Source organism: Terrapene carolina, unplaced genomic scaffold (genome assembly GCF_002925995.2).
Source record: "Terrapene carolina triunguis isolate 2854851 unplaced genomic scaffold, T_m_triunguis-2.0 Scaffold96, whole genome shotgun sequence".
NCBI classification, from domain to species: domain Eukaryota; kingdom Metazoa; phylum Chordata; order Testudines; family Emydidae; genus Terrapene; species Terrapene triunguis.
In genome coordinates, this window is record NW_020664447.1 from 53,465,913 (window position 1) to 53,481,650 (window position 15,738).

At 40.6% G+C, this 15,738-nt stretch overlaps 1 protein-coding gene across 6 annotated transcripts in view; it reads left to right on the top strand.

The window, feature by feature from the left end:
- The window catches only part of AP4S1 (adaptor related protein complex 4 subunit sigma 1), a 41,377-nt gene that overhangs the window by 2,108 nt on the left and 23,531 nt on the right, over positions 1 to 15,738 (top strand). For 3 of the 6 annotated variants that reach the window (XM_024196055.3, XM_024196051.3, XM_024196053.3), the window contains exon 2: positions 12,182 to 12,255. The exons of the other annotated variants lie outside the window; for them this stretch is intronic. The gene's annotated coding sequence lies outside the window, so the exon portion shown is untranslated. The remainder of the gene's footprint in view (positions 1 to 12,181; positions 12,256 to 15,738) is intronic. 6 annotated transcript variants of the gene reach the window in all.

Sequence of the window (15,738 nt, forward strand, 5' to 3'; positions counted from 1 at the left end):
AGTGCCATAGCTAGGGTGACCAAAGGTCCTGATTTTATAGGGACACTCTTGATATTCAGAACTTTGTGTTGTAGAGGCACCTATTACCCCTCACTCCCCCCTCCCAATTTTCCACACTTGCTTTCTGATCACCCTAGTCACGGTTAAATACAGGATGGAACCGATTGTTTAGCATAAGTAATTAATACATATTTTAAGGGACCATTCAAGCTTGTCTCGTTCACCAACAGAAGTTGGTCCAATAAAAGATATTATTTTTCTCTCTAATATCCCAGGACCACCATGGCTTACAACAACACTACCTAAAACTGGACCAGACACAGCTGTAGCAAAGAGTGGCTACATAGCCTTATTGGCCTTCTTTCTTATAAGGAATAATACAAAAGCAAACATGGCCCAAAATATAGGCTGTCTGGAAATAAACTTTTACAAAACAAAAGGGCACTAGAAATGTGATTTTAATAGCAATGGAAACAGGGGTGGTTGGGGGGATGGGACAGCGGGGTAAACAAAAACATACCCTGCTAAATTTGAAACTCACACATTGCAGCATTCTGCTAGTATATGAGAACTCAAAACTGAAGTGTACTTGAAACTGACTAGTGACAGAAGTGAAAGTGTGTATTGTATTTCATTCTTAGCTGAATAAAAAAAACTGATTTACTTTTCAGTAATTTTGCAATTATTTCTCTTTTAACAATATAATCTGCTATTTGTTTTGTAAGTAAGGAGATTATTTCTTTTGACTATGCTTTTTAAACTGACAATGAAACTTATATGAAAATTTTACACACCTGCCACATATCATTCATGAAGGGACAAACTGATTTTGAATTAGTTTTAAAGCAACTTTTTAAAATATCTTAATGATGAAAGATTTCTGCAATGTGATTCAATGAGGCAGTTATTTTTTATTTGTCATCTAGTTCATTCAGAACTCTTCACAGTAAGGAAATCTTGAAAAATGTACCTACTTTCTACAACTAGTTCAGTTTCACCAGTGAAATAGCAACATTCAGAGCTTTAGTGTAGGTAAGGCCAAACTGTCACAGCCTCATTGCACTGAAATTCAACAATTATGTTGATTACATAAACCTAAAGGGATTTTAACTATCCCGTCCTACTTGACAACTCATTGCATGTCACCCATAATTAAGCAAGGTAGGGTGTTCCTCCCACCCTCCCTACGTAAACAGTACTTTCTTTAACATTTTCCATCAGTAGATGATCTGGAATTGGATCAGTTGCTCAAACTGGACAGTTTTGTTTTGTTTTTTTAATTTTATCTGTCTGCTTCCCTGCCTGCCTCCTCTGGTCCTCCAGTATTGACCTCCTCTGTCTCACCCTTGATGACTCTTCCTAGTTGGATGTTAAAGTTTCAGTTGTTTTGCTAATTCCTTTCTGGAATGCCCTCCTCAGCCATTGAGTCACTTCCTCTTAAAGCTTCACCTTAAAACCTTCATGGTTGCTTTAGCCTGTGCTAAACCCAGCTCCCCTTTCCATATTAGCAGATTCTTCAGTTCTCCACTGACTGTAATCTGCAAGAACACATATTTGGCCAAGTCAGCCTTTTTCTCTTACTCAACTTCATCTTTATGTGATGTTTTCCCCTTTAAAGTCCCTGGATCAAACTATGTTATCTGTGATATCTTTCTGCATCTCATCATAAAGTATTCTGTTGTACTACATGTGAAGGGCTTAATATATATAAAAAAAAGTATCAACAAGGTAATTTTAAAGAATTAATCTCTGTGTTTAAAACTGAAACGAGGGGAAGACAGTGAGATCTCAAACAAATTTCAATCGTTATCAGTATCTAGGGAAGAGTGGGAAAGATTATTGCTCTTAAAAATATGATTAACTCTTTGGCAATGTCAGTACATAATTTTGAGATCCTGTGGTTTCAGTGTTGTTTCAATAGACATGCAGTGCTCCTTGGTAGTTAAGAAGCTAGGATAAACTTTTTGCTCCTTGCTTCTTCCCTGATTTCCCTAGATTAGTAGGGACTTTTGGGGTTTGGGATTTTCTTGCAAGTACTTGGCTCTCAAGTTGAAGGCCGTGTCTTCTCCACCTAAGGCTACACAGAAGTTACTCCAGCACCACAGGTGTTGTAACTCACATAACAGTAGATGAGGATGGTGACTATGTCAAAAATTACTATTATTGATAAATATTAATAATGATGCATGATGCTTTACAGAGACTTGATAACAAAGTCCTACTCCTGGGTCAGATTCAAGACTTGCAGAAAAAAGGGAGATTTACGTGAGCTCTCCTTCCTCACTGTACACTTTCCTTTCTTTTGGTTATAAGTTCATAGCCACATGGTGTGATTTCTAAAGAGTTCTCAATATAAAGTAATTTGTACGTCAAACTTATTTACTCTCACCATTTCATTTGCTTTTGCCTTCCAGATTCTCACCTTGGCACAAGCCATTTTTTAACCTTTTCCCTTCATCTATTCCCTCTCCCCCCCCCCCCCACCCCCCCCCTGACTCATTCCCTCCCCCTCGTCTAGACCAGTGGTTCTCAAAGCCGGTCCGCCGCTTGTTCAGGGAAAGCCCCTGGTGGGCCCGGCCGGTTTGTTTACCTGCCGCATCCTCAGGTTCGGCCGATTGTGGCTCCCACTGGCCGCGGTTTGCTGCTCCAGGCCAATAGGGGCTGCGGGAAGCGGCGCGGGCCGAGGGATTGGCTTGGAGCGGCGAACCGTGGCCAGTGGGAGCCGCGATCGGCTGAACCTGCGGACACAGCAGGTAAACAAACCCGCCCAGCCCGCCAGGGGCTTTCCCTGAACAAGCGGCGGACCAGCTTTGAGAACCACTGATCTAGACTAGGGGTCGGCAACCTTTCAGAAGTGGTGTGCCAAGTCTTCATTTATTCACTCTAATTTAAGGTTTCGCGTGCCAGTAATACATTTTAACGTTTTAGAAGGTTTCTTTCTATAAGTCTATAATATATAACTAAAATATTGTTGTATGCAAAGTAAATAAGGTTTTTAAAATGTTTAAGAAGCTTCATTTAAAATTAAATTAAAATGCAGAGCCCCCAGACTGGTAGCCAGGACCCGGGCAGTGTGAGTGCCACTGAAAATCAGCTCGCGTGCCGCCTTTGGCACGCGTGCCATAGGTTGCCTACCCCGATCTAGACACTCCTTTATTTCACTTCATACTAGTTCCATTTCCTACCTTTCTCTTGCTGATTTTGTTCCCCAAATCATCATGCATGAGTGTATATGCTCAGAAAGTACATAATGAAAACACAGCCCCTCCAAAACACCATATAACTAAGTATTTTAAAAAATGGGAGGGGGGCAAACCAACAAGATGTGTATTTTGTGACTTGTGCTCCTAAGTGAGTTAGGCACTTTTGTAAATCTCACCCTTAGGCAACTAAATATGGATTTAAGAGCCAAACTTTAGATTTCTATTTTTGAAAAATGTTGGTCTTATTTAGTTATATACATAACAGGTTAATAGGATTTTTTACATACCCGTCATAAACCATGGCAACAATCTCCCATACAGATATCCAGTGTCCACCTATGTAACAGCAATCAACCAGTATGCAAATAGTAAAACACAAGAAGATCTTGGAGAAGAACTGGCAGAGATTCAGAATGTAAATTTGAGGACAATATAGTGTAAGTACAATGGAAAAGGAAATTCTAAAGTGTTGCCCACTTCTCATTACTGTAGTTGCCCACAGCAAAGAGAATAACAGCAAACTATAGAGGTCAAGGAGCACACCAAGTCATTTGGATAACTTATTGTAAATGCAAAATCACACACAAATAAAGGAAGATGAAAACATAGCCCTGGGCAAATTGAGAATTATTTAAATGCCTCAAAATCTGTGCTTGTTCCAGGATTTTCTTTTGTTAGATAACATGAGTCAGTGACTGATAGTGACCTATTGCTAGATTGATGTATCAATAGTTAGACCATAGAACAGCCAAATTTGAGTGTAATTAATTCATTGATAAAAGTACTTACCATGCCAGAATCCCAAATGGACAAGGGATGGAAAAGGAGGTTCAGAAATAAGCAATACTGGACCAAAACACACTAATTAGAAAACTTGTCTAAAAGTGGAAATTTCCATTAGGTTTTCAAATTGGCATTTTACATACATGTTGTGCCCCTTTAAGGTGGTTAATCATTCTATGGAAGCAGCAACAGGCAAAAAAAATTTAACTGTGGAGAGCCTATCAGGTAAATTGTCACATCAGCAGTAATATATTATACAGGAGCCTGCAGTGATGTACCAATGCATCTTGTATCAGCCAGTGGTAATGCTGTTTTGGGGGAAGAGAGAGGAAATATTGTATTTCATAAATACAATTCTTCACCTGAATAGAATCTCAATGATTTATTGCTTTTGTTTTAAGGTATGTTAACTTATGCTTTAAAGCATAAGAACGTTTAACAATAGCATTAAGTTTAAATATTAGCATAACTTTGAGTAGTGTAAAACTAAAAACTAAAGATCATGATTTTATGTATTAAAGCTAAAGCATGTTTAGTGGAACAATTAAGTAAGGGATAGGCTTACAATTCTAACATTTATTTTTAATTTTTTTTTGAAGTAGTCTTGTAATGAAGCATTCATGGAATCTCATTTCACAGTTGAGTAATTTCTTATTCACATTTTAATTGTAAGCCCTAAAGTACTGTATTGCAAAAAAAAAAAAAAAAAAACAAACAAACAAACAAAAACCACCACACTTTGTTTTAGAATGTGAAATAACTAAAGTGATCCTGGGCATGAGGCCACCAAAGTGGCTTCAGGTTACATACAGACATCTGATTTGAATAAAAATTACATTAGCACATAGAGACTTCCCTGAGGCAGCCTCAGGCTGTGTTCAGTTTTTGTATTTTATTTATTAGACGTACCAAGGGATATTGGTGAAATATTTGACAAAATAAATTGCAGACAAGTTTTTGCTTCTAGTGATTAAAGAGTGTTTGAAGATGATGTACTTGCATTAAAATATATACTTTAGTGCACAGGAAAGATACTAGATTGGTAGCTCTGGTGATTTAAGTGCTTCTGTGGATGCACAGAACAGATACAATTCAGGAAACCATAGTGCAGGCTTTGCCCTTCCAAGATGTCTCAACCACTATCTGATTAGACCATCTTTAGTTTTCTGTGTTAACCACTGACGTGGACTGAGTTCAGGCCAAGGTTTCGTAATGCTCCATGGGTTGCATGCCCTACCAGTCTTGCACTTGGAGTCACTCATAATACCTCTTAGGTAATATCTCCAAGAGATGTTCTACGAGGCTGTACTCTTAAACAGAGTGTAACAAAGGGTACTTAGATTACTGCAGTTACAGTAATTAATTTATTTACTGTATACACCCCACTGTGTTATATCAAAAGGCATAATTCAGAGGAAATACAGAAGGGAACCAAGGTATCCTCCTTATTAAATCATTGATGAAGATAATTTGTTTTAAGGAAAAGGTTACAGATATTTCTCACCTTTCTGATTATTTTTTTTAAAGTCACTGTTCTGTCTCTTACAAGTTGTCTTGCATTCTCTGTGTCATCAGGTTTTGCTTCTCATGAAATAGAAATCAACACAAAGAAAATACCTGTCTTTATTCCCTTTCTGCTGATCATGTTACCTTAATATTTCCCATATTTGTCAGAAATTATCTGAGTCTTTTGAGAGGAAGATGGAATATACAATGGTAACTGCATTAGTCCATTTTCATGCTGGTGGTAAACAAAGTGTTTTATCCCAGGCACATTTTACACATTTTTACCCTCTTATTTGCCTTTGTTTTTCCCCCTCTTCCTTTGAGCTGATAACAGCTATCATCTGATTTGATCATAATGGGTATATCCTATTTACTTATGTTTCTGAGTTTCCAAAGCAGTCCAGGTACTGCTATCAGAAACCATTAAAGCTGCTTAACAACCCCCTACTTATGTATGTGATTGTGTTTTGTACAACGTGATTCTTTCTGGATTAGAGAGAGAGCTTGTTCATAAAATAGACCCATTTTTTAAGAAGTCCAGTTCTGTTATGAGAGGGATTTTTATGAATTAAAGTACCAGTTGCAGTGGTGGTTTTCATGATGTAAACAGCTGTCCAATGGAAACTGAACTGAGACTGCCAACTCACTTCTGATAGGCCATCAAACAGATCTCAGGTGGTTATGTCTTCTTTATTATTGAAATGAGCTAGATTTGAACTAGTGATGTAGAAATGGAAAGCTCTGCATATCGTTACTCATCTCTTGAGCTAATTCTCCATATATATAATTCTTATTACTGAGTCATAGAATTAACTTAAGCCAAGTTATAAAAACAGCATTAGTTATAATAAGAATGCATACAAAGAACATATATATATACACATACACATATACATAAATAAATGAATAGGTAAGAATCACATTGTAAGAAATGCAGTCACCTACATGAGTAGTTTGGGGATGGGTCCAGGATGGGAGAGAGAATTGGGGATTTTGCCCCAAAAATACAGAGATGGAATTTTTTTTTGTTTATTTTTTTATGTACACCATTTCACAGATCACTGTAACATCTTATAGATGCACAACTCATTTCACCAGATACGGTATATATATATTTGTAGCTAAAAAGAAATAATCTTTTTATAATTTGTGTTTCATAGAAGCAAAACAGTGAATTAAAATCTGATTTTTCCAGAAATTTTGCATGCATGTGGTTTTTAGTTTTCATGAGGGAACTTGTCAGTTTTGTTTAAAGAACCTTTTTTAAATTAAACTACTTGATATTGATACTCAACTTTGGCATAATTTTCAAAACCAAATTCCTAAAGTATGCTTGTATGTTTTCTCTACAAAGCCCTGCATTTGTACATGTAAATCAGGTAGAGTGCTAACTCTAGTTTGTGTGTGCAGAAGTATCTGTATGTGCACATTATCTACATGTGCAAAACTTGTGGGCGTCATTTTGGATACCAGCTTCGAGGCTGGTAGAAAAAGTGAGTTCTTTGGTAACCAAAATAATACTTGTACATTCCTACAGATGTTAGTCAATTACCATGTAGTAAAGTGGATAGTCTGCTTCAGAATTTAAAAAGAATAGGTTCAAATTCTTCTAAGGTTGTATTTTTATTAAACCTATGATTAACTTTTATTCTATCAGTATGATTCTACATTAGAACATTGGTAAGAATTAAAAAATTATATATATAATTATATATATATGAGATCCAAAACATTTCACATGTAAAATAATCCAAGACATTAAAAAACAATATTTTAGCCATATAAAGATACAGTATCTTTAAGATCTGCCTCTTGACACAAGGATTATCTATATAAGAGGTCAGATTAATGAAGGCACCGTTAGGACTAAGGATGCAATAAGATCCACACTTTATATACCTATATCTGCACATGCGTGTTTTATATTGCTTTGTAGGTAACTCAAGAAAACTCAGAAAACAAAAAACAAACTTTAACCTAAGCTTCCTCCCTTGGCTTGGATGTCCCTAGAGTATCCATCTAGGCCTTCCTCTGTCCTAATTCCTTTTGCTCAAAGAGATCATTCCTACAAGGCCAGGTGGAGTTGAGAAGCTGTATCTGTCATAGTCATTTAGCACTGAACTTCAGCTGCTTTATTTAGGATTCTAACAGGGTGGGTCAACAAAAGAGGCCTGCCACCCAACATAAACAGGCTCTGCAGTGTTTAGAAGAGATGGAAAGATTGGTAGGTTTTCACCAGTTCGTCATCACCACCAATGAAATCCTGCAGTAATTTACACTGCTTCCTCTATACTATTGACTTCTTTTTCATTCAGGGTATTCCACAAGTCACTGCCAATTAGGGGAGAGCTTTGCAGCATAGCTACTGTAAGAGCCATGCTGTCCAGGAGAGATAAGGAAATGTGGGAGGCAGTGCAAGGCAGGAGGCCACCACATGAATCCCTTGAAATTTGCAATATCTGGGAGACATCCACAAGTTTAAGTGGTGGAACTCACAGCCGTGTCAATTGGGGTGGAGTGAAATGACATGCTCCTGCATATTCCCCTTCTCCCCCGTACTCCAGTGTAAAGTTATCTGGTTTGGGATGCTATGGCTGTGTATTGCTCAGGGGATATTAAAGGTAGTGAGATTGTGAAGCCTGTGGTCTCAGGTATTATTTCTCAATTAAGGTGATAGTTCTTTCCAAGGACAATATTTATACAGCTCTTGCTCAAGAATTTAGTCATTAAACATTTGTTGTTGTCTTTTCTTTTTTTGAAGTGATGTAACTCTGCCCTGGATACTTTTCTGAAATAGGTCAAGCTGTGTTGGCCAGTTGATTTGTTGAATGTACATTGCATTTGTGCATGTGCACAAGTCTAATTTCCTGACTTCTATGGTTTTTGTTACATGATTTTTCCAGTATCTATTTAAAAAACTATTTAGGTCACATGGTGCTATTTTAAAGATTAGAAATGCCCCTAGTGCATCTTATAATAATTAAAATGTTTGTCTGATGATGGGCAACATTGAAATTAATATTTTTAAATCCTTTCAACTCCTTCAACTATTTATTTCAGTACTTTGTATATCAACCTTGTGATTGGCAAATGCATACTTCTGAGGTTATAAAGATTGCATATATATTTACTTAGCTGTAAATAGATCATTAATCTTCACTTCTTAGGGGATGACTTCTCGCTCCAGATTTTATGACGTCATCCCCCAACTAACTAGTGAAGATAAATTTCATATCAAAACCTAAACTGCAATGTCTAAGGAATTACTCAGACTACACTGAGGATAATGAAATTACCTTCCTGAGATATGGGTGACCTTAATACTTATAAGTGGCTTTGCTGCCAAGAAATAATTAGGTTACATATATCACCATAGGTAAAGTCTGTATCCTCAGAGTTATTGCATATGTGGTGTACACATGTTTAATACCGTTTGCTTTAAATTTATTTAATATGTTTAGCTATTATTGTGACTAATCTCTTTATGTGCTAAGCTGTGCTGAACTGGCTAGATAGAGACTTTCTTTCCTAACAGTGAGTGAGAAGACCAAGGACATAAAAATACACCCATCCATCAGTGCTAAAACCACCCATTTCTTCACTGAGAACAATTTAATCATCATAAAAAAATTCTAATCTCCCTTTCTGCCTGTCATTATTTCACATGCAGAATATTGCTTGCATTAAATGTAAATGTCAGTGGTCAAGGCAGTGGGCTGGGAAGCGGGCTTCAATTCCAAACTTTACCACAGAATCCTGTGATTTTGGGCAAATTACTTAATCTGTCTGGATTCAGCTCCCGGTCTATAAAAAGGAGTTAATACTTTACACAAGGATGTGATGAACTAATTAATGTTTGAGGGGTAGCTAGATACTATGATGATGGGAAACATATAAAGTACTATGTATATTGATAAATTCACAGTACCAGTAACATTGTCCTTTTCTGTGGACTATAGCCATTTGCCATTTTTATTTTGGATTAACAAGGATAAGGATGGTGATTGTCATATGGTCTCAGTCAATATCAAAGTACTGAAATCATGATCCAGTTTTGCAATCATTACTCACAATGAGTAGCACTATGCATGTAGTCATAGATTTAAATGGGATTATTCACAAGTGAGCACTACTCAGAGTGAGTAATGGTTGCAGAACCAGTACCTAAACTTGTAATCAGTATTGTCTCTAAGACTGACAGAGGTTCCTGCTGAGGCCTCATCAGAATAACTGATGTATCTGTGGGTAAATTCAAATACTGTATTCCAGGGAATTTCTGGTGTAATCTGAAAAATAATAGACACACAGCTGTAGTGTTGTAGGCGTGGCTCAATCAGCATTTCAGTTATACACTGTGGAAGATACTGTCTGGCTACAGAGTTTGCCTCTGCAATGGCAAACAGGACCTGTAAAAGCCCCTTAGCCATCTAGGGGAGAGTTTCTCCCTCCTGGTGCAGGCAACGTGGAGGTCAGATGTAAGTGGCCTGTAGTGAGTTAGTGATGGTCCTTCCCCCTCCAGCTCAGTGGGAGGCCACTCTGACTCATTATCCTCTGGAGCGCCACCACCATCAGGGATTAGGCTCTTAGGCAGAGCAGGACCAACAAACACTTTTTAGGCTCAGGCCCTCAGGCAGGGCGGCTAACAGACACAGGCTTGTTGGCCTACAGTGGGGAGGCTGCCATCCCAAGGGCCCTAACAGTGGCAGAGTGTTCCACCAGTGGGTCAGCAGGGAGCCAACCAAAACACGCTGACGTAGATTCAGGCAACAACCCAACCAGACTAAAAAGTCTAGTTTCCCTGGGCTACTTCCTATGATCCCCTTGCTGGGTACCTGCACTCTACAGGCATCCTCCATCTCCTTGGGATATGCGGCAAGCAGTAGACTTGGTAGCTCTTCACTTGGGTCAGTCGCCTCCAGGGCCAGGGAGTGGTGCAGCACGGGTTCAGCTCTGGGGAGCTGCAGCAGCCTGGAGACATCTGCTCCTTTCCCTGGCTCAGACTGCTCAGACTGAACTGGGTTAGAGGTTAGAGACTCAGCCTTTTATACTTCCTGTCCCACCCATTGGCTTCTGGTGGAAGGGGCAAGCCCGGCCTGGCTTCACCCACCAGGGATCACAGAGTGACTCCTCCCCCCTCCAGCTCAGTGGGAGGCCACTCCGCCTCACTACGTGGTCCTTTGTAGGCCCCCTTGCAATTCCTGACATCAGGAGTGGGAGGCACAGCACAGAATCTCAGCCTATGTCTTTCAGAGGCCTGGAACCTGTATGTGTTGATACTCCCCTCTTGGCTCGAATTTGGCAAGCAAATGTTTAATCAAGAAGCCCGTTTTTAAAATATGTTATCAAAAAGCTGGTGGTAACCATCAACTTAATTTTATTTGATCTACTGTGTGTATTATTAGTTCTATTAGACTGTGGAATAGTGTTCAAATGAAAGTAAGGTTGTGAGTACTGGCACTTGAAACTTAAAACAGGACTGGACAAAAAGAAAAACTGTATACTATCGGGAACAATCTTGCATTGGTAGCAGCATGAACAAGATTATTATTATTTCTAGTGCAGCACCTAAAGAACCAATCAAGGCCCCATTGTGCAAGCAACATAGACGGTCTTTGCTCTAGAGAACTCAATCTAAGAACCTAGTTCCATGTTTAATTTCTGTGGGCTTTATGCTCCCCTATGTAGTAAAAAGGTTCAGAAAGGGCTGAGATTCACAAAAATATACTACAAAAATAGCTGTATAGGTTAATACATAAAATGCTATCTAGTCATGAAGAAAAAAATGTTTATTGCCAGAAACACCTACTGAAGAGATGCAAAAAATGGGGATGAAATATTCGAGAAAATGGAGAGCCCTGCACTATTACACATATGGCAGCATCTGCGGGAGTGGCTACAATGAATGGAAGTGTTCAGCTAATTGTTTCCAAGTTCTTTGCAGTCTGAGATAGCACCCGCTCATCTTCAGCATTTGCAAATGGTCAAAGTATGCTGAAATACCGTATATAAATGTTCATAAGCGAAATTTTTTTGGTAAAAAAGTGAAGCATCAAAGAGCGGGGGTCAGCTTATCATTTTAAACTCTATGGAATTATTGAATTGAATATCTAATACATTGTCATTTTGTTTACCTGGAGCGTTCGCAGGCACGGAGCCCCTCAGCTCCCAGTGGCCGTGGTTCGCCGTTCCCAGCTAATGGGAGCTGCGGAAAGTGGTGGGCAGCATGTCCCTCGGCTCACGCTGCATCCTACAGCTCCCATTGGCTGGGAACGGCAAACCGCAGCAACTTTGAGCTGAGGGGCTCTGTGCCTGCGAACGCTCCAGGTAAACAAAACGTCCAGGCCCGCTCGTGGTTTACCCTGATGGGCCGGGAGCCAAAGTTTGCCAACCCCTGAAATATAGAGTCAGCTTATGAAAGGGTTATACAGTTTTTGCTGTTTTTACCTATCCATCTTGGGGGATCGGCTTATAAACGAACGGGCTAATGAACGAGTATATACAGTATCTACTGAAAAGGTTGTATTGTGCGGATGTTTGCTAACAACATGTTAATGCTGCTTAGAGTTGTTCTGATTTATTCTGTTTTCTGAATTGCTTCCCTTTCAACTTTCTGTATTAATGTACATTGTTTTTCCAGGTAGTATATATTGTATTGGGGTTTTGCCCTGACTTCTCTCACATTTCCTTAGGTCACACCTCCTTGCTGGAATTTGCAGCTCTTATGGAACCATTTCTTTGATGTTACAGCTTAGTAAAGCACCAGGTAGGCAGCATGACTTGTGGGTTAGAATTTTGAGACAGCTTTTGCAGCAAGTTGCTGCACTTTTAACACACGAACCACAGGAGCATACAGGCCAGTAAGTCCAAACAGCCAGAGAAAGACAGATGGAAAACATTACTGCGGCTGGTTTCTGGAATTTAAAAAAAAAAGTTCTAATTTAAAACCCGTTCATTTTTAAAAATTATATTTTGCAGGCTTTTAGTCTGCAACTTGGAAAAGCTTTTTGTATTTTCTTTGAAATATATTAGATGGCAGTTCTTTAAGTTTAAAAGGCAGCTTTTGCATATATATTCAACCTTCTTTTAATAGAATTTTTCATTAGATATTGTGTGTAGAATATATACTATGCTCCAAACTGCATTTCAGTGGCATTTTGTGTTAACATTTATTGAACCCAAGTTTGTTAACCCAAACTTTGGCCGTCTAAGGTCCACAGACATCTCATCAAGAGCCTAATGGTATATCTATACTACAGCTGGGAGTGTGCCTCCTAGCCCATGTAGACAGACTCATGCTAGCTCCACTCGATCTAGCATGCTAAAAATAGCATGGATGTTGCTGAAAGAGCAGTGGCTCGGGCTAATCACCCGAGCTCAGACCCAGGGGGTCGGACAGGCTTGGACTCTGGTGGCTAGCTCTGCTATTTTTAGCATGCTAGCTCCAATGGAGCTAGTGTAAGTCTGTGTACCTAGGCTGAAAGGCAGCTTCCAGCTCCACTGTAAACGTACCCTAGGAGCCACTTTATCTTATCTAAAGATACTGCCTTTATCTTTAGTACACTGATACAGACTGGAAAATACAGGTCTCAGTAGGTCCTAATGCCCAGATCAAGATGGAGAATTGTGTACTAGGACCCCTAGTCCCAGGAGGCTGACACTGTATTAAAGAACGCACAGTCATATATCACATTATCATATTCTGTGCTTTGGTCACCCCTCATTAACAATAGTTCCACTGAAACTGCTAGATATTAGGTCACCAAGTTAAGAAAGAGTGAGCAGGCCTACTTTGTGTCTTTGAGCCAGCATACGCTGCATTAATCTTATATATTGGTAGGATACCGACTGTGTGAATTGCTGATTGAAAGTACCCATATTGGTTAGGATGCTAGCAGAAAAATGTGCAAGTAGCCATGTTATTTAATCTATTTATTACTGACCTCGGAACCGAATGTAGGAGTGGGCTGATAAAGTTTGCAGATGACACGAAGTTGGGAGGTATTGCCAATTCGGAGAAGGATCGGGATATCCTGCAGGGAGACTTGGATGACCTTGTAAATTGGAGTAATAGTAATAGGATGAAATTTAATAGTGAGAAGTGTAAGGTGATGCATTTAGGGATGACTAACAAGAATTTTAGTTATAAGCTGGGGACGCATCGGTTGGAAGTAACGGAGGAGGAGAAGGACCTCGGAGTCCTGATTGACCGCAGGATGACTATGAGTCGGCAATGTGACGTAGCTGTGAAAAAAGCTAATGCGATCTTGGGATGCATTAGGCGAGGTATTTCTAGTAGGGACAAGGAGGTGCTGATTCCGTTATACAAGGCGCTGGTGAAACCTCATTTGGAGTACTGTGTGCAGTTCTGGTCTCCTATGTTTAAAAAGGATGAACTCAAACTGGAACGGGTACAGAGAAGGGCCACTAGGATGATCCGAGGAATGGAAAACCTTTCGTATGAAAGGAGACTCGAGGAGCTCGGTTTGTTTAGCCTAACCAAAAGAAGGCTGAGGGGAGATATGATTGCTCTCTTTAAATATATCAGAGGGATAAATACCAGGGAGGGAGAGGAATTATTTCAGCTCAGTACTAATGTGGACACGAGAACAAATGGATATAAACTGGCCGTGGGGAAGTTTAGGCTTGAAATTAGACGAAGGTTTCTAACCATCAGAGGGGTGAAATTTTGGAACAGCCTTCCAAGGGAAACGGTGGGGGCAAAAGACCTGTCTGGCTTCAAGATTAGGCTAGATAAGTTTATGGAGGGAATGGTTAGGGGGGATAACGTGATTTTAGTCAATTAGGCAATAACGTGCCATCGCTGGTAAAATGAGGGTCCAGCTGGAGAATCTTGCCAATATGCTTGGGGTTCTACTGATCGCCATATTTGGGGTCGGGAAGGAATTTTCCTCCAGGGTAGATTGGCAGAGGCCCTGGAGGTTTTTCGCCTTCCTCCGCAGCATGGGGCAGGGGTCGCAAGCTGGAGGATTCTCTGCGACTTGAAGTCTTTAAATCGCGATCTGGAGACTTCAACAGCTGAGTTAAGGGAAAGTGGGTGGATCAGCTTATGTGGCCTGCATCATGTGGGAGGTCAGACTAGAGGACCATAATGGTCCCTTCTGACCTTAAAGTCTATGAGTCTATGAATCTATGAGTCTATGTTTCCAAGGGAAAATTGTCCACTGCAGTTCACAGAACTCTTAATGTGAAATTAACTATTATTGCTAAAATGGGTCTCTGTTGTATATTTTGCACTCACATTTGCATGAAAAAATTGAAGTTGTGCTGGGGGAATGAGAGCAGAATATGCTTTAGACCAGGGGTTGGCAACGTTTGGCATGCGGTTCGCCAGGCTAAGCACCCTAGCGGGCCGGGCCAGTTTATTTACCTGCTGACGTGGCAGGTTCGGCCGATTGCGGCTCCCACTCGCCGTAGTTCGCCATCCCGGGCCAATGGGGGTGGCGGGAAGCGGCGCGGGCGAGGGATGTGCTGGCTGCGGCTTCCCACCGCCCCCATTGGCCCGGGACGGCAAACCGCGGCCAGTGGGGGCCACGATCGGCCGAACCTGCCGCGTCAGCAGGTAAATAAACTGGCCCGGCCCGCTAGGGTGCTTACCCTGGTGAGCCGCGTGCCAAACGTTGCCGACCCCTGCTTTAGACATTTGCACTGTGTATATGGGGCCAATTTCTAGCACTAAACTTCCACTTCAACAGATGTATATTGAAACTAAAAAGTAAGGTAAATATGTGAACATGCTCTGCCAACTGCACAAACGTTCCTGTGGATTAATCCACAAGAGTAATCTTCATGTGTGCACACTTTAAAAGATACCATTTGGGGACCACTATGGTAGCGTGGATCCCAACCCAGCAGTGGGTAACAGGAAGGTTCTAGATGGATTGCAATGGCCAGGACCAGATTAATCCATCTCTGGCCCCTGGCCTTTGCAAACATACACTCCTCCTGGCTCATTGCAGAGTTGAGGCCCGTGCAGGGGAGGACAAAGAGGCTGGAGTAGGGTTATTAAAGCAAGGTCACCCTGCAGTGGTGGCTGCTGTCCCACAGGTCTGGGCCCAGCTCCCCATTCCGGCATTGTGAACTGGTGCACAGGGGCTCAGCACCATGTCGCAATGCCACTCACTTAGGTTTGGTTCAGCTGCCCCTCTGTCATGATGGAGGGTGGCCGGACCTGACCTGAATGGGACTTCAACCCCATGCACCAAGTCACAATGCTTAGAGCAGGGAG